The following is an 18597-nucleotide window of genomic DNA, read 5'->3' on the forward strand; positions in this document are numbered from 1 at the left end:
AGGTTGTCCTGCCTTGAGCAGAGTCTGAGTCTCTGTCATGCTAGAAAGAATCCCATACAGTTAATTTGATACATAGGCCTTCACGTGCGCATGTGCATGTATGTGTGTGTGTGTGCATGTGTATCTGTGTGTGTGTGTGTGTGTGCGTGTGCGTGTGTGTGTGTAAACTTGCTCAGAATGAAATTTTTTCTAACTAGAAACTAGATTTTGGAACAGATACTTGTTTGAACTGTTTTTAGAGTGCACTTATTATTGCATTTGCTCTATTTGCCGGCCTGTCCCAAACTCAGATATAAAACCTACACCAACTAGTGTTCCAGTGACTGAAAATACCCACGGGAGAGGACCCGGTCATGCTAAATGCCAGTCAGGCCCAATTACCAGCTGTGCACATAGGACTCTAACTGCCCACACCAGAGGTAGGACCTTGACAGTCACTTCTGCATCCTCCGGGGTCATGTGGGTCTGACTGCCCTGTACAGCATGGCTCTTCTGCCTCACATTAAAGCATCTCAGAAAGGAGGGCACATTGATCCCTCCCAGGAGCAGACAGCATCTTTTAGTAATTCCCCCCTCACCTGCTTTACGTCTTCATTCTTTCTCAGGTCCTCCTGTCTCCTCACAGCTGACTGACCAGAAGAATAGGGGCGATTTTCTCAGAACTGAGGCTCTTAAACACTGGGACATTCCAAGAGTTTCTCGAATACCCCGCCTCTGTCTTTATACCCTACCAGGGACTCTCGGCTCCAGGAGCCATTCCACCTATGACGATATTTGACTTCCTCCTTTGTGCGCATGGGAAACAGGGAGATCGTCATGAAAGTTTTATACGTGCAATGTGAACGCCATAAATCAGGGCCCTGGCAGTATTTAAATCTGTGAAATGCAAAGGGAATTTAAATAACAAGCCAGCCACACAGGCAGGCGGCCCCCGAAGCTCCGGAATGTGCATCTCACGCTAACAGCTCGCACGTTTATATTAAGGTACTAGCAGCCGTGAGCAGAAGGAGGGAAGGTGCTAACAATGACTGCAAAATATTTCTTCAAGGATACATTTCCTCTGTTTCCTCGCAACAGAAATTCTGACAACACACACTCTGGATTTATCCACGAAATCATGGTATCAGTGAGTGCTGCTTTTAGTTTATGGAATGATTTAGAAAAGCAGTTCTTTATCCTGGGATAGCATATGGGCTAATGTGTTGTGCTTAGCAGGGTAAATTATTTTCGGAAGAGGAGAGCCTAAGTTGCACCGGCCCATTGGTAATGCACACCTTTCATTCTGCATGGTGCCACAGATGGCATTCTGGTACTGTCTCTTAATAAGCAGACACATCTTCTTATATTTACAAGTCAGACTCAGCTCCTGGAACACACCTCTGGTTTCCTGAAGGGACGCTTACTGAAGTAGAAGGGAGATTAGAAGAAAGAACTTTGCCTGCCAGATACTTCTTGGCTCTGAGAAACCGCATCTTGACTCTTTGGGTGGCTGAAATGGAAACTTACTCTCTGCAGTTTTAGTCCAATAACAGCAATCATGATCCTCTTGGTGAATGCCCAGTATGCAGCAGGCCTATGGCATGTGGATATCTTTTGATATGTGATCTCATTTGCTACTCAAAAGAGCCAGCATTAGGATTTTCTCTTTAGAAGGGAGATGCAACAGAGGCCAGGAAGGTGAGCGCTCTGATTCTGGTTACGTGGTTGGAAAGAGGCTAAGACAAAGTTTAAACTACATCTTGTCAGGTTTAATAGGTTTTGATTCAATGGTTACTGTTCCTCATGCCTGCCTGCAGCTATAGCAGCCTGATGCACTCCCCCCTTAAATCTTGGGTCCCAGGAGAGAGAATTTCTTTTAATACTGATTCATTCTAGGCACAGCAGCTAGGTTCTAGGGATATACAGACTGGACACTGCACAGAGATCTCCACAATTGCATGGCTTTAAGGCAGAGAAGGGAATTGTTCATCCTACCTCCTTGTTTTAGCAAAAGGGAAATAAGGACTTTTTAGATTTTCTCCAGCATTTGGCAATATAGAGAACCCAGTCTACTTGCTTGACTTGACACTATGAATTTTATCACTTGTGGTTACTATTTCACTTTATCCTTCACACTTTTGCTTGGGAGAGGTGTGAGAAATAGTAATATGCTCCTTAAAGAATCAGAATCCAGAGGAGAACGGCTCACATCGCAAATGGTCCTATATAACATTGGCAGAAAGATTCATGTTTTGGCCACTTGCAACGCTGAGAGGATTCCAGAGTTGTAAGTATTCGTAAGAAGAAGTAAGAATCTTCCACACCAGTTCCAAACATGTTCTCATAATTTTACTCTACATCCTAAAGTGCTAGACTCAACATGCACAGAAGAGATGTCCTCAACTCAAGGGATAATGTGGAATCCATCACACAGAGCCTATTCCTCATTTTCCTCCTCTTGAGCAGTCTATCTGATATTTCTGCCAGTATCCTGGTGTTCCCAGAGGCTCTAAGACAGCATCTTTTGGGAATACTTTTGAGTGGGGCCCAGTCATCCAAACCACTCTCTTTTAAACTTGACCTTTCCCTTGACCTTGCACTCAGTCACATCAGACACACCCTGCTTGCTGCTAGGGAATGTGGAGGCCAAGCTGGCCTGGCCAAGGCATCTTTGGTTCCTGGGAACAGTTCTGCTTCCATGGCCCTGGGCCAGCATGGAGGTGAAGACTATCAATCTCCCAAGAGCTCCACAGGAGCCGGCAGATCTTTTCCTAAAAACACCAAGTATCTTTTTCCCTCTGTCCCTTCAGAAGGGAGAGAGGGAAGCAGGGAGGGAGGGAGATACAGAGGGAGAGGAAGATGTAGAATGACAGGAGAGGCAGAGACAGGGTGAGTGTGCTGCACACACACAAACACAGAGGGTGGTGACAGACAGATGGACAAGGAAACACAGAGAGCAACAGAGAGACAGGAGGCACAAAGAGACAGAGAGAGACGGTCAAAGAGGAGAGACACAAAGAGAGAAAAAGAGGAAGAGAGATGAGACACACCCAGAGAAGCAGAGATAGAGACACACACACACACACACACACACACACACAGAGAGAGAGAGAGAGAGAGAGAGAGAGAGAGACATAAACAAAGAAGTCACACCCACATACCCACACATATACAGAGTGAGAGAGAGTGGGGGGGCTGCTAGTTACATCAAAACAAAGCAACTATAAAGTGACATGGTAGAGCAGGGAATGGCGACCGTTGACTTCTGCAGTCTCTTAGATGACAACTGTAGCATCTTCTGATGTCTGCCACCATTTGGGTGGGATAACTGTCATTATCATTGGACAGATGGGGAAACTGAGGTCCAGAGAAGTGAACCTAGCTGAAGCTCACAAAGCTAGCGAACAGTAGACTCAGGATTTAAACTCTGTCTGACTATACTAAAACAAATAAAAGCCAGGCTCCCCATAAAACTCACTAGGTGACTCTGACTGTTTAGGGTAGACTCCACTGTTGTGGTACTGTCTTATTCTGCAATTCTGAATCCCGAGTTGACTTCTTCTCTTCAGCATGAAGTGACAGAGGCAGTCAAGGGGAGATGTGCCTTTTGGCAAAGTAGAACTGAATCCTTCAAAAGATACCTGGCATCAAGATTAGCATCCCAAGGTGGGTGAAGTACAAACAGAGGCAGTGTTCAAGCTAAGAAATTCAAAATCAAAACAACTACCAATCTCCAAGGCTTGAAACTTCCAAAAAAATTAAAAATAATAATCCTACATGCTGGAAAACACACGGAGAAAGACCACTCCTTTTCTAGTCTAAACTGCTCATTTGTTCCGTCTCTTTAAGACAATGTGGCAGTGCCTAGGACCGACAGTTTCCACTCCCTTTGACGAGTACCTAAAATGTTCACCCAAGGAAATAATCACAGTATGACCAAAACTTTTATATATATTAATAAGTTGCCAATAATAATATAAGCCTTAACATCATCCATATGTCCATTAAAAGGCAGAAATTAATGAATTATGGTTGCATTTATGTAATGGCATCCTTGGCAGATCTCAAAAAGCATTTTGTAGAAGATGATTTAATGGCATGGGAAAGCACCCATGATATATTACTATGACAACAACATGCCATTTTTGAAAAGAATAGCAGAGATAAAAGTCCATGCCTAAAAAAAAAAAGACAGAATAAATAAATAAAGTCAACATCAATAGTAATTATGAGTGTGGTTTTCTTCCTTTGGGATAGATCTTCATAAAGATGTGCATCTTACACTTTATCCTTTCAGTGAATACACATGTGAAATACAGTTTATCCAAATAGACAGAGGGGAGATAGCTAAGACAAAGAACAGAAACGATCATTGGCCAGGGAAGCAGTCCCCAAGTGCTTGCCATACAAGCCTGAGGACCCGAGGTCAGTCCCACCATGTTGTTAAAAGGCCAGACACAGCAATACATAACTGCAATCCCAGTGCTGGAGAAGTATAGATGGGAAGATTCTTGGAGCTGGCTGGTCAGCCATCATAGCCCAGTAAACAAGTCCAGGCCACTGAGAGACTCTGTCTCAAATGAAACGAGGGATGCACTTGGGAATCTACACCTTAAGTTGACTTCTGCCTTCTACTTGTACGTGCAGCCATACACATATGTGAACTTGTACATACACAAACACATGCATATGAACATAAGAAAAAAAAGCAAAGATTATAACCCCATATCAGTCATAGACCTCCCGGAAGAAGCCATCCACCTTTAAACCCCAAGTCTCAGGAGACAGAAAGGGGGGCACAGGTTCTACCTCAAACCAGTGAGCCTCCCAGCCAGCCAGAGGGAGGGGGCAAGTTCACAGACATTTAGGTTTGTGAGCTTTCCAACTCACTTTCCAGCCAGTGAAGTAACCACACTTCCGGAACTATTCCAACTGGGTTAAGCTTTCTAGTAACCTCAGACTTCAGAGAAAAAAGAAGTGGGCCGTGTTTTAATTAGCATCACACAAACACACAGCTTGGCTCCGAGGGCTGAGGCTGGCACATTTTACACCTGCAGGCTTCCCAGCCTCGGACTCTCACCAGGAGCTCTGAAGTGAAACCAATGAGAAAAAAAAAAAAAATCCTGCTCAGGCCAGCTGCTGCCAGCATTCAGGGTATCACACTGAGCAAGAACACTTGAGGAAAATTATTTAGCTATGATCATTATTGGCTGCTTTTAATCACAATAATGAACTAATACAGCAGTACTTATGCTTGGGGAAGTCAAAGAGTATCCATTAAAAATCTAATTAAAAGCCAGTCCTTAAGAAGAATCATGACTTATTTATCTCTCTATTAGGTAATATAAACCAGTGAACTGTACCGCTTGGAAATTTTCCGCCAGTCACGCTGGTAAGCGGTATTCCCTTTTCGGCTGTAAAAGTACAATAAATCCTGCTTTAAGGGAACTCTTGTTATGTTTTAAGAAGACAGACAATGAGGGAAGGAAGAAGCTGGGGAGGGGGGTTGATGTTAAGAATAACATTTATATCCTGCCATTTTCCAAAAAGATTTCCCAGGTGTAGATTCCTATAAGAAAAACAAAAACGTATGAAGAACAACCCGTTCGTGGCAGAATGGGACGCTTCCATGTAACGAGAAAGGGAAGAGTGGCCAGCTGGTGGACAGCGTGGATAAGGCACAGCTCATGAAGGGCCCCAGAGAGCTGTGCTAGGATACTCCCAGTCATTCGCCATGGGTCAGAGCCAGTGGGGCGAGCAGTAGCCTCGCGTACGCTGTCAATCTCCATCTGGCCCACGGACTGCGCAGATAACTAGAGAGAGGGCCCACTAGCCTACGGATGTGCAGGAACTCAGTCCTGCGCACAGCATCCCCAAGGAGCATCCGTCTGGGGCTCTGGAAGGCGTCTGACTTCTGTGGATGCCTGCGAGCCGGTCTTCTGTACTGTGAGGTTCCTGGTAGAGAAGATAGTACGGAGGTATCGGGCTACAGGACCCCAGTCTGGGAGTACCAAGATAGCAGATGAGAAACAAAGGAAAAGAAAGAGAGAAGGTGCAGAGAAGGGCTGTGAAGAATGAAGCAATAGTGACTACGTACAGGGTGACAAAGGGCCATCTAGAACCAGACCCAGACCACAGAAGAAGGGGCACCCTTCTTAATCTGAAGGTGGCAGTGACCCCACAAGGAAGACTACAGGTGGGGTCGGACCAGGATCAGAAGATGTGAGGAAGGCTGCTCTCCTGAAGTGTGGAAGATGTGACCATTGGCAAAGGTTAGGAGTCAGGCGATAGGATGGAACTGAGGAGCAACAGCAGAATAGAGACAAACGAGAAGACAAAAGGGGATTGAGAAGCCGAACCAATCTCATCAAACTTGGTGGGGGGGAAATGAAGGTCTGAAGCTAATTTCTAGGGTTTTAAGTGGGCGGGTGATGGACTGAGGGGCATGTGGGTCCTTCAACAGACGAACACTGTATAGGCTTTGCCATACCATTCACTCAGGGGTGTGCCCAGGAAGTACCTGATTCATGTGGCATCCCAATAATGTGTCAGTTCCCTCTGAGGGGGCTGCTGCTGTGTAGGCAGACATCTGCTGTAGTCCCGGCCCAGGTGAAAGGGAAGTTTCTAATCAGCGCACACCCTGTTTGGCAATCTCAAGTTATCTCGAGTCACTTGATCAAGCGCTGAAAGGGGACTAAAAAGTTGGAGGCCACAGCGAAAACTCTCGCCAGAGAAAAACAGGAGGCAAACTTGAACTACTTGCTTGGTCAGTCGAGGTGACCTTTCGAAAGGGGTCTGAACTTTTGTCAGTGTGCTATCGGTATTTCCATCAGCAAGTATTTCAACCAGCTAATATTTGCCAACGGGGAGGATCGAGCTCTCCGTGCAGCGTCAGGGTTTCTGTGCCCAGCTGACCTTCCGAGGTATTTAAGGATGCAAAGGCCAGATTCATCACCCGAGTTCCCCAATCCATCGGCTGAATGCCAGAGTCCTGTCTACCAACGGATGCCTAGACTCTTCCTCTACTTTTTCCTCTACAGAGGAGCCCGGAGCATCAACCTTCAAACTGACCTTAAAAGCTTTTTAGACTCCTGTGTTGCTTTGACCATCGTCAATCAACTTTCATCCTTAAAAGGCAGAGGCCACAGCAGTAGGTACTTAGCATTTAGAGACAGAGACTGGGCATGGACTCTGGCTTCCTTCCTTCCTACCCAGAACAAGGTGCTTAAATTGCCTCAAGCCTTAGTTTTCCCATGTGTAAAGTATGTTATATAAGAAATAATTAAGAGACTGATTGTGGTCTTAGTTATGAAACAAGCACACAGTGAGTCTTAAGACTAATTGATTTGTGCGGTTATTGCTGTCAAAGCCTTTGCTACACTGAGTCCTCCAGACGCTGCTGTGTTAGCGTCTGTCCCTAAGAGGGGCCATTGTAACTCACGCCGAACAGTGTCTCTGAAGCACCACACGAACTCATTTCTGCACAGCCTTGAACTGCTAACACTATTTCACTGTTCTAAGAGGTAGCGGCGGGAAAAACCTCAGAGTTTAATTAAATTCTTATTTTGAGCAAAGTGAAGGAAGAAGAAAAAAAAGCCTTTGAGGGAAAGACAGTTCATAAAACACCGATTACCGTGTCCAGGGCACACCACATGATCAATGTCTACAGTAGGAAAGCATAGTAGACGAGGCCTTTTCTCATACTGGACGCTTTGTTTACTTGGGCTCAGCCCTTCTAATGAAGTTGTACAGGGCTGGGATTCTCGGTGCTCTGCATTTCCTCCTAATAACATCAGCCTCGACTTTAGGGGAGGTTTCGGCAGCAGCCCTTTGACATGGAATCTTTGCGCTGTGTAAGCCTAGAATCCAGGATCACCATGGGGATTGAAATTCTGCCCGATCTGCCTTCCCGTGTAGACCTTGTATTCTTGAGTTACCAGTAGGACTTACTTGGCGTCTCGTTTAGGAAACAGTCTTGCTTTCTCAACTGCTCTGTGGGGTTGGGAGGGTGGGAATGGGGCAGGCAGGGGAGAGGTACTGGGTCAGTATGGTTAAAGGAGGAAGGCGGAGAAAAGACAGGTGCAAGGATCTTGGAGTATCACCGAAACCCTAGAAGGCAATAAAAGCTCTCTTTGATGTTATGTGGGTCTAAGTTGGGCTGAATTAGGACTAGAATAGCTCAGTTCTTATTCCCCAATAGCCAAAAGGGTCCTTTATGAAGATGTACGGTAATGACCAAAATCTCATTCCAGAGCTCAGGAGGGGGGAGAGGAAGTATTGCCTGCAGGTGAGGGCACTCTATCAAGATAGAAGGGACGCGCTACATTAAGGCGGGCTTGCTGAGGGTTCTGCACATTTAGAAGCCTGACATGAACAGCAAGAACTAGTCACACGGAGAGCTCTTTCTGCCCAGCTCTGGGCAAAGAAAACGCCAGGCCTTTGTTTTTTAATCCTGCCACCTACTTCCCACCGGATGGTGTCTCCTGGGGGCACGGAAGTCACCAAGGGCAGTGACAACTGCAGCATCCCTGGACTAAGCGAGAAGACTCAGATCCGTCTTCTAGTTGTTGCCGTGTGACCTTGGAGAAGCCATAGAAGCCTCCTGAAGCCTCAATGCCTCATCGATCAAATGAGGCGTGTCAAGAGTTGCTGGTCTTCCCTGGAGGGCTGTGAGGACCGAAAAGCTTAGGCACCAAGGACTCCCAACGGGGCCAGTGGCCTCATTATTCACGTCAATTCTTTCCTGTTCTGAGGGGACCCTGGTGAAAGGTGAGCACAGATGGAGATAGAACTTACTGTTCAAGGCTAAGAGTCTCCGATGGATCAAACAGAGCCACCACGCAAGTGGCAGGTTACGCCTGTCTGGAGCAGTTTTATGAGCCTGACATCACCACCCACGGAGAGGTTTGGGAATGTTTCTTGACTCCAGATGGCAGGGGTCAGCTGGTAGCAGTGGGGCCCCAGCCACAGATGATAAAAATCCACTGCCCGTCACCCCCACACGCAGCTGTGCCACTGGATGGAGTGGTCCCTTGGGCATTTTTCTGTCCATTCTGGTCCAAGTGTCAGGGCTGCTTTGCTTGTTATTCATTTTCTCTTCTGCCTCTAATGCTCTTTCTTCTGATCTAGAGATCTTGCAACAGTTTCTCCTGCAGGAGTTCCACGGGCTCCAGTGAAGGACTCTTGCTACCAACTGAGATGTTGCCCTCCTCCAAAGCCTACCCACAAGCCCACGGGTAGCTAAGGTGACAAGAGGCTGATCCAGTGACGATAGCCATCCGTTTAATATTTATTGGCAAGTGCTCACACAGCACGGGGAGCATGAAAATAATGGGGCACTATCCCTCAGACCGGATTCCTGCCACCCCGTTGTTCTGCTTCGGTTGAATTCTTCCTATTCATCCTTTGGGGGCTAGCTCCCTGCCCCTAGCCCCTCTTATCACTAGGTCCTCTGGGAGGAAGGAGACCTCCCTCTCTTCACTCTTCACAGGTATCCACTCATTGGGATGAAAGAGACATCAGAGTCCATGTTTAGAATCTGGTTTCGGGTTGACCACAGGCCAGTCTTATATACAGGACATCCGCTACCATGGACAAGTCCAACCTTGAAATGTGTCCTCATCCCCATAAGACCTCTCCCTTTGGTCATCCTTTCTCTTGTTTTGTCATTGTTCCCCCTCCTTTTAATGTTTAATCCTCTTCTCATTGGCTTTTAGGCGGGAGAAACCTGGTTATCTTAGAAACCTGGCTAATGGTAGGTAAGTGTTTTTCCAGACTCTCACAGCAACAACAGTAATAATGTATCAGCCAAGAATGAGGGGTATCCCTCAAAGAGGCAAGAATTTGGAAGAATCATCTCTAAAGACAACTGATAAAGGTCTAGCTCTAAGGCAATGGGGGCTAGAGAGAGCTGCACGCCATTCCCTTCTGAAGATGTCTGACAAGCACTCTACAGTCTCCTGAGCTAGATGAGGAGTCAGTCCTTTCCTCACAGGGCAAGACACATGGGTGATGCTGGGTACTGTGAGCCAAGTGCGATTCCTACATGGTATTTGCTTGGTTTTTAAGTAATTCTATAGGATACTCAATATCAATTTTTAAAAATATGTTTCTTCTCTGCTTAAATTACTTACACTCTGGTTCTGTGGTCTCCAACTAGGAATTCCGAGAGACATACTTCTGGTCTCTCCATACAACACTAATGGAGATGTCAGAGATGAACATCTACTGAGTGTCTCCCATCCCAGGCACTATCCAAAACGTTATCCACATGCAAAGCTCACTTACTCCTCAAACATGTGAAGCAGTTCCTCTGGCAACCGGATTTTACAGCTTGTGGAAGTAGAAGCTCTGAGAAACAATTTTCCGAAGGCCCCTTCTCCTAAGAAGCAGGCTTCAGCAGGGGATGAAAAGAACAGCCATAACCCTGGGGTTACCGCAGGGGTGACAACATTTCTGCCACTGGAAAGCCTTCTGATGTGCAGGTGATGATTATCCCAGGGTGATCGAACTGTGGCTTGGGCCTTGTCTGTCACTGATACAAACAGCTGGAAGAGGGGCTCAAGTACCTGTGGCCACCCCCCACGCCACCCCCATTGCCAGAACCGCTGAGAACTGCAGCCCTAGGACAAGCTAGCCGCCGGGAAGGCACAAGGTGCTCTCTGGAAATGTCACCACTGACCACTTTAATCGCCACCCTGTGATTGAATTAATTAGGCTGAGAGCCTGGAATCCTGAGTTGCTCTCGCATCTGGAGTGGTTTTCTAACTCGGGAAACTCATTGCAGAAGGCCAACTGTCAGAGAAGAGAGTTGAGATATGAACATAATTCATCACCCAGAGACTCTGCTTATGGTTGGGTCACCATCGGCCACCTGGGAGTGATCGATAGTCGCCTTGTTCTCATTTTGGACCAGATACGTGGGGGTGGTAGCTGGGTTTGATATTGCCATCATCATTTCTCACTCCATGAGAAAATCTAAGGCATCTCTGGATACCTGAGGGGGACAAGAGTGGGACCTGTTGATGCCAGGATTTCTGAGCAGTTTTCTTGAACCAGTGACAACACACAAATACCGAAGAGAACATGCCTTTCTGTACCATAAATGTCAAGCCAGACTTCTCTCTGTAGGTGTGGCCTTGGTGCTGCTGGCATATGTGTGTGCCAATGCTAGGAAACATTAAGAGCTTCTCCTAAAATCTGGGGATGTTGGAGGCGTTTCGACAAGGACTGTTGTCTAAAACTCCAGGGTCTGGAAAGAACTCATCCACACTTCAGCTCGGTCAGAGTGGGGCCCTTCGAGAGCTCTCTGGGCTGAAAATCTGTGGTGTGTTAACGGACCCTGGTTTGTTTAAGGCAGAAACAAAAAGACTCCGCTTCTGATGTGTTAGGAGAGAGGTACTGCAAGCATCATTTACCTCCATAGTGGCTTTGGCGTTCCAGAGCCTTAAAGATCTGGCTTTGCTCTGCGTCTTCTCTCAGATTTCGGCTTGTTCTTTCTCCAGCTCCACTCCTAGAGAGACTGGCTATGGACTAATGATTAGATCTGTGGTGTCTGCCTAAAGCTTTATAATGCCACAAATCTCAACAGTGGGGTTTATGTATGTGTTGGGGGGAGGTCCTACATCTTAGAATAGGGTCAAGATGGGAACACCCAATTTCTTTAAGAGGCTGCTATGTGAGAGGTTAGCATCCTTTAATAAAGCTAAGCCCCTGCTCCTTGGATGACTACCCACAAAAGGAGCCCTAGGAAGTTTCGTACAATAGACGCTACCAGCACTTGTGCTGGGGTGGGTTGCCCCTGGCCCGAGTGCTGCTGAGAGGCCATGGGAAAAAAGAAGCCTTGCATTTCCCCAGTAGTTTATGAGGAGTCTTATCAAAGGCCAGGGGCATTAAGGGATTTTTCTTTAGATTTACAAGAGATCAGAATTTATTCTGTAGAATGTGATGATTAACCAGAGCCTAGCACATGACAAGCATTCCACAATAAGTAGTCGGACAAGTGCCTTCTGCAAGCTTTGACGTCAGGAAAATGACACGGCCTTTCTCCTGTGGCTCTGCCTGCGTCCTTCCACTGCAGTGCAGTTTGGAAGCCTCTTCCCTTCCAAGTTCATGGTGAAATCTAATTGACCAGCAATGATATGGTGTGCTGAAACCTGGGAGTGGAAAGGGCAGCTCAGCAGTGAAGGGCACTGACTGCTCTTGCAGAGAGCTTCAATTTGGTTCCAGCCTCTAAAACAGGTGGCTCACAACCACCCCAGCTCCAGGGACGCAAATACCTCTGGCCTCTGCAGGCACCTGCACTCACGTGCGCATATCCACACATGCGATGCACACATACACCTAACTAAAAATAAAATGCATCTCTCCTTCAGAGGAATTGAAAGCTTCAGGAGGTGATTGGAACAGGAGGGCTCAACCTTCAGGACAGTGCTTAATGCTGTTATGAAAGAGATCATGGGAGGGGTTGCTCTCTCTGCCCTTCTACCTTCTGCCATGTGAAAGAAGCCGACACCAGACTCCATCATGATTTCCAGCTTCCAGAGCCTCCAGAACCACCAGAAAACGAATCTGGTCTTTATAAACCACTTACTCTCAAGTGTTTGGTTACAGCAGGACAACAGACTGTACCATGCGGTCTTTGCTTCAGTTTTTCTACTCTCCCTTGGTTTCCCCTGCTCTCGTTCTCTATGTGTCCTTCTTGTTTGCTAAAAGCTCTTTGTATGGAGTATGTATAACTGGGGAAGAAGTTTCCAGAATCTGTATACCTAACCTGGGGCGGGGCAGTGTGAAAATTCATGGGCAAGCCCAGGAGAGAGAAGACCAGGATTCAAAGATGAGGCTCTCTGGCATCACACCCTCAACCCTTTCTGACTCCAGAACAAGCTTCCCATAGCACGGGACTTGGGCGGGGTCGGGAAATAACAATGAAAACATTCCCCATTTACCCTCTTAAACAAAAAAGAATACACCAGGATAGAGAAAGAACAGAGAGGCCCCTCAGCCTGAGTCTAACAAGGCTGAAGACTCCAGAATCCCTCCCCTCTCCCCCTTGGAAGAAAAGGCTGCCTGGATCCCAAGGTGTTCAGCTGTGTTTACTTGGATGGTTGTATACACCAGAGAGAGACAGGGACCCTGCATGTTTCACACCTGCCTCCTTTCAGCTCTATTTTATGCCTGCTTGTTTGGTTTTGAGGTTTCACAGTCTTGAGCTCAACAGAGAAGGCTCTACCTTCCACCTTTAGTCCCTAGGCAGACAACAATTCTATGTATTCAGTTAAAAGGAAGACTCTAGCTGCCCAGGCCACAGTGGAGGAGTCAGAGATAAGATTTTGAGTGCTGAAAAAGAAGAGGAAAGCAAGGAAGAAAAAAAACGAAAGGAAGACTAGGAAGAGAAAGGAGGAGGAAGAAGAGGAGGCTGATGATTTCTGTACCTCCATGGCACTACCCACATATAACACGTGGGGCTCTATGGACATGGAGAAGGTATGTGGATGTGGGGGGGGGGTTCCGTGGATGGAGAATTACTAAGACAAAACATAAAGACATCAAGTCTCAGGGATCCAGGTACCTACTAGCCAAACTCACTAGGATTCGTGAAGAAGCTGAACCCAGGCAAGCACAGAGACCAAGAAGGGTCTGACAGCAGTCTGATTAAGGAGCCAGCGAGTCTGTGTCCAGTCAGGTTAACTTAGTGTACAAATGTCAGTCACTCAACTGGGCTCTTTGACATGTTGAGCATTTAGCCTGTAATAAAATAATGCTTTAAGGGAGGTACCTCTCACCAGGCAGCACCATTGCAGAGGTGACTAATGATTCTACCCAGGAGAAAAGGTACCCAAGGTCTCAGGTAGTTGGAGAGTGGGTCCCTTACATCAGGGTCCAAAGCTGCACACCCTCCAGCTTCCTTCCAGGGGAAAGCTATAAGGTGCAAGCTAGGGAGCATTATTTCCTCTTCTTCAAAAACAAAAATAAACAAACGAGCAAAAACCACACAAAAGACACATCTATGGAAGCTATTTTCAACAACCTTCCCTCTTCTCCGATCTCTTGGCTAGTTTACCCTTCTTTGTAGCCAAGATCTCCTTAGTGTCTGTCATCCATCCTTCAAGCTTTGGGTATGTCGAGCTGTCTCTAAACATCACCTCTGGATTGTAGGACATTGCTGGTACGCTCAGAACCAAGGGTGAGTTGCAAACATGCTAGCTAATGAAGCATCATCACCATAGCGAGTGTCTGCACTGGGCTTTTCTGAACAGCCATTTATCAGATTTCATGGATTTTAGGGGGTGCGGAGAGAAGAAGAAAACACCAGAAAAAACTCAGCTACCCTGGAGGAGCTGCTGGGTTAGTCTCCACCTGGAGTTTCTGGTGGAGCAAATGCAGACAGCTCTGGGGCTGCTGAAGCCCCCTCTTCCCTTTGTTCCCCTCCTTCTGGTCTGGGAGCCTTGTGTATGGCCTGGGAGAACAAAGGGCATCGGAGACTCTGTGAAACAGGCCACTTATAAAGAAGGAAATTTCTAAGGCTGAACTCTGCTTCTTGCTCTGGGGTCTTCAGAGTAGGGTGTTACATTTTTCTCTTTCATGAGGGTGAAGGGCAAGAGGCCTGGAGGTTCCTGAGAGGGAGAGAAGTGGGGCTTCAGATAGTGAAGGCAGGGGGTTTGCAGGGTCTCTACTCCTAGGCTAGGCCAGCATGACTGACAAGGACCCTTAGCTTCACAATTCAGAATACCTACCATGCCCTGGGGAACTGGTAGGAAACTCTGGCCCTTTGTGCCAACTCGGGTCCTAGTGTGTTTCATGTGCCTTGCACCATGGCTAACTTGGTCTGTGCCATGGAGGTTTTGTGTCATGTTTTGGAGCAGCCGAGAGCTTGGGGACATTCATACATGTGGATCTTCTATGAGGAGAAGGACCTGGCACCCAGGTCCTGCTCTAGAAAGGCACGAGTCTTTAAATGACCTACTCACCACACTCACCGGCAGGTAAGGTGTCAGAAGTCCGGGGTGCTGCGAACGCGACAAAACAGGACTCTAAGTGGGACAAAGTTTAAGGCAGGTAAGAATGCCCCAAGTTTAGCATGTCTTCATCTGGGGACAGATCACGTGCTTTTCTCTTTGTCATGCACTGCTTTGGTCTTCATAACAACAAGGAAGCATCAATTTATTTAAAAAAAAAATAAATAAAGCTTCGGGGAGCTGGATGATTTTCCCAGGGTCACACAGTCACCAAGCAGCATTTACACAACGCGTGAGCCCAGGGTCCCACACATTGTACCACTGACGGAACTGTACAGGAAGCAGACACCCATGACCCCTTTAACACAAACAGCACTCATTTTGCCGAGGAGAGAAACAAAGCTAGGAGCAGCAAAGGGATGTGTACTCGGTAGCACAGTAAGTGTCCTTCACTACGGGCCACAGCTTGTTACCATGACAACTAAACAAACCAGCATTTCCTATGTCAGTCTGAAACCTTCGAGTTTTCTGTTTTCCTTTGTTCTTTACAGTTTAAGTTTCGGTTAAACATCCAATTAAAAAGATGTTGAAGTGTTCTCTTTTTTTGGAAGACTCATTTGTGTGTGTGCGCGTGTGTGCGTGTGTGTGTGTGTGTGTGTGTGTGTGTGTGTGTGTGTTCCCAAAGGCCACAAGAGGGCACTAGATCCTTCTGAGCTGGGGTTACAGGGGGCTATGAGCCAACACCAGCGCTGAGTCAGGCTCCAACCAGCACGCGCCCTTCACCAGTAACCCATCTCTTCCTCCACACAGGAACCTGTTTTTAGCACTGTGCACCTCACTTATGTGTCAGCGAGCTCTGAGGAGGTTCAGTGAAGAACTGCGAAGTCGCCTCTCTCGACTGACTAAACTGCAAAAGCCTTCAGAGTGTTTGGTTACTCGTCCTCTACCCCACCCACCCTCCCAACACTCATCTGTCTATCTATCTGTCTACCAAAAACCTTGTACAAAATGGAAAAAAAAACGACAGGACTAAGAGAATCAGCGTTACTCAAATTTGCCACTTACTTGTCCGGTATATAAACCAAAAAAAAAAAAATGAAATAAAAGAGTAATAGTGAGAGCGATATAATGGAGTTTAATGCTTTTCCATTATGCTAGTACCTTACAGCACAACTATAGGCGAGTGACCCTCTTGCTAGTGAAGTTTCCCCCACACCCACCTCCCACCAGAGCCAGAAACAGGGCAAAGGCACAAGCAGAATTAAGCAATTTTTTCTTATGGGTCCAAAACAAAGAAAGGGACTACAGAGTCAGATACTGATTGTGTTAAATGCTTGTCCTATATAACACCCGAAGTGGAAGCTTGGGTCCCTAAATTGTTTGTGAGAAGTACTGCCTCTCATTGTTATTTGGGTCCCAACTGGTCACCCAGTTTGAGCAAGAGGACACATAAAGTTTTCAAACCAACAAAATAATTGACTCCATTCACTACTCCAAGTCTTGCCTTGGTACCATAGGTGACTGGTTCTAGACACCCCATCTGCAGATGCTCACATCCCTTCTGTGAAACAGTACAGTGTTTGAAACCGACAGACATCTTACTGGAGACTTTAAATGATCTCTATATGAATTATGATATCTAATACAGTAACAATTGAATGCTGCATGTTCAGAAAATAGTGATGAGAAAAATATGAACATGTTCAGTAGAGACATGATTTTTTTCCCTCAATATCTACAACCCATCGTTGGTTGAATATTGAATATGTCCGTGGAGGACCCAAGGACATGAAGGGCCAGCTTTAGGTGTATCTGCATTTACCAGTCAAATACTCTTGGCAATTTGGACTAATATGCAGCGCATATGCAGGAGCAAAGGATAGCCCAGTACCCTCATAGAACAGAACCACAGGAAGGATTCTGGGAGAGCTGGCACTCCCCCACCCCCGCAGCAAAACAACAACAACAACCAAAAAAAAATCCTTTACTACCTACCATGTCCCTCCCACACTAAGCATACACACCTGCAAGACAAGTAGCTGAGAAAACGGAAATGCCATCTATGAAGGATTAGCGCTTGTAGCAAAAGGTGCTGGGTGCTGAGTACCATCAGCAAGCCTCAGTAAAACTTAACAGGATCGGAAAAGATGAGATCTGAAGCCACAAACTGGCAAACAGGAAATCATCCCTGTGATCTCCAGCTCTTCAAAGGGCCCCTCTGCAGGCTGCGTGTTTGTCAGTTCAGGGTTTAATGAGCCATCTATATGCACTCAATCCAGGCTCAGCAGGGAAGCCCAAACACTGTCTGAGGCCGCAGCTACCACAAGCCTCTGGATAGAACCTGCCCCTGGGTGTGGATCGCCACAGCTCTTCAGCAACTATTCCTCTCCTTCCTCGGCACTGACACCCAGGGGCCAACTGACCCAGAATCTTCATGTCTGGTAGGCAATTAAGTAGGGAAGGCTTGTGACTGACTATTTAAAATATCCACTTGGAGCAAAATCATCCCTCGTGGTTAGCTCTTCCTTATTTCAGAACAGCTCGTTCACAGGCCCTGCACCTCACTTCTCCCAGATTTGGTACTTCTCTGAAATGTACTCGTGGGACTACAAGAGTGAAGAAAAGAGCCGTGGGCCCCTCAATCCCTGTTTCAAGTGGGGGTGAGGGATGCAGGAAAACACCTTTATATCCCAGTGTCTACAAACTCATAGCCTTGCTCACTCAAGCCTTTGGGATGACACTGGTGATATTCATGGGAAACAAAAATGTGGGTCCGAGCTTCCATTTTAGAATGGGGAATGAAAGAACACACACACACACACACACACACACACACACACACACACGACTTCTACAAACTTAGCGGAAGCTGCATTATCACTGGGCCTCCACCCTTGCGTGATCAAGTTGTCCTGGGCTGAGCAGGGCTGCCCCATCTCAGGGCCCAAGGCACTGAATCTGCTCTCTTTAGGGTTCTCCCTGTGAAAGGCACAAAGGACTGGGATGAAAGCCAGCTAAGCTGACCTCCCCTGAGTGGAAAGGCCCCTTTTCTTTGCCTTTACAAAGACTCCCTGTTGGCTGGAGGAGCCCAGTTCCCTCCACTGCCCCCTGCCCAGCCGCACCTACTTGTGTTACTGGCGTGCCCCGCAGAAGCACCTAACCTCTAGAAGCAACATTTCGCCACTGTGAGCTCTTAGCAAGCTCAATCCATAGATCGGATTTCTCCTGGCTTCAGAGACCCAGTCTCCTGGGCAGCCAGTTCTCCCCAGACCCCAATTCTTTGATTTCTTCACTCCCACTTCTATCCAGGTTTCCTGGGACCCTACGGGAACACCAAACTGTCACTTGGAGCTGGAGCAGGTCACCTGGAAACACACGTGGCTGGGTGATAAAAGAGCTTCCTAGTCCAGCATCTCTGCGGAGCAAGCTCACTGTCTTTGAGGTTGCTGGCAACCCCAGGGCTGGTACCTTAACATCGTCTCACCCAATGGGCAGACCTAGGCCATAAATGCAAATGATTGCAATGGCCAATTACTCCCTCCTGAAATCATCCCTGCAACTATCAGCAATAAACAGGGCAAAAGGCTCCCCCTTGGCTTCTCTAGTCTTCCGCTACTGAGCGATAGCCTGTAAGGTGTAAAGGTCTTTTAATTGTCTAGAT

The 18597-nt window shown here is 47.0% G+C and overlaps 1 protein-coding gene across 1 annotated transcript in view; it reads right to left on the reverse strand.

The window, feature by feature from the left end:
- Slit3 (slit guidance ligand 3) overlaps positions 1-18597 on the reverse strand; it is a 597834-nt gene that overhangs the window by 375726 nt on the left and 203511 nt on the right. The gene's annotated exons all lie outside the window — the stretch shown is intronic.

Source organism: Myodes glareolus, chromosome 9 (assembly GCF_982192425.1).
Source record: "Myodes glareolus chromosome 9, mMyoGla1.1, whole genome shotgun sequence".
Lineage (NCBI taxonomy): Eukaryota > Metazoa > Chordata > Mammalia > Rodentia > Cricetidae > Myodes > Myodes glareolus.